Genomic DNA, 1319 nt, shown 5'->3' with positions numbered 1-1319 from the left:
TAAGTTAATCAACCTTATAAGAGTCTGAACAATCAATCACATAATGTTAAATGTAATTTTTCAAAAAAAAAAAAAAAGTTAGAAAAACAAAGCAAAAAATCGATGAAAATCCTTACATATTCAATGACGGTATAATTTTTGTTGGTTTTCCACGCAAACGTATTTTTTAATTTGGCATATCAATGACTAATTTGTTACAGATTAAGCTTTATTTAAAAATTTGCAGATAATCATTAGAGCAACTTATTACATGCACTACATCATTAGAGCAACACACATGGTTTCTCTGTTTACTATAAGATAGATTAATAACAATGGCCAAACATGCATGCTTTCTCTGTTTAGGGGGTGAGAAATACGCACAAGCTTCAATAATTTCTTGTGGCTTATATCGTTTCCCTATGCATTCATTATCTTTGTTTTATACATATGTTAAAACAAGTTCCAAATTAGGGTTTTATGTACATTTCTTAACTCTATATATCCATGAAAATGTGGACAAGCTTTGCTTAACATCAATGTTCTTAAATTTCTTGATTATAACTCATACCATTTAATATTTGAGGAACTAATTTTTTTTATCTAATAAAATACATATCATTTTAATAATATATTAAATTCTATTTAAAAATTTGTTATTGACTAATGAGTTGCTGCATATATAAGACATAATTTAAATTTCTAATTTCTAATACTTATCTAAACGTACGAGTGAGTTAATTATTTGACTAATCCAAATTGTTATTGATAATATGTATTTTAAATTTTAAATAAATGGCATTTGAGGGTCACTAATACTTTCCATAAATTTAACTTACAAAAGAATATGAACTCACTTCAAAATTATTTCTTATTTTAACTTTTTTCAACTTAAATATTTTCCTATTTTAAAATGATGCAAATTAAACCATCACTCCATACATAGCAGTAATTGGTGGAAAATTGGAGGGACAATTTTGTTTGAAAATTAAACATTGTATAAGAGAGATGATGCTACCAATACAAACAATAATGACATATTTTCTTAAATTGGAGGGACAATTTTACATGTATATTTTGTTAAATTTAATCTATATACTTTTAAATAATATTTTTAATAATAGTAGATAATTAAAATCAAAATTTAAACTTTTAATTTAAATCAATAACAATAATCTTATAAGATGTTTTAGTCTGTTTAAAATTAATTCTAAAAAAGACACTTTAGTCTTAGCTTTTAACAAGTAACTAGGATAATATTTTAGTCTTTTTAAAGTCAAATTTAAATTTTTATTTTTAATATATTCAAACGTTCTTAATTAATCTTATCTGAATATTTT

This window comes from Arachis ipaensis, chromosome B07, assembly GCF_000816755.2.
Source record: "Arachis ipaensis cultivar K30076 chromosome B07, Araip1.1, whole genome shotgun sequence".
Classification (NCBI taxonomy): Eukaryota; Viridiplantae; Streptophyta; class Magnoliopsida; order Fabales; family Fabaceae; genus Arachis; species Arachis ipaensis.
The sequence above is the reverse complement of the archived record's forward strand: the minus strand, read 5'-3'. Positions refer to the sequence as shown.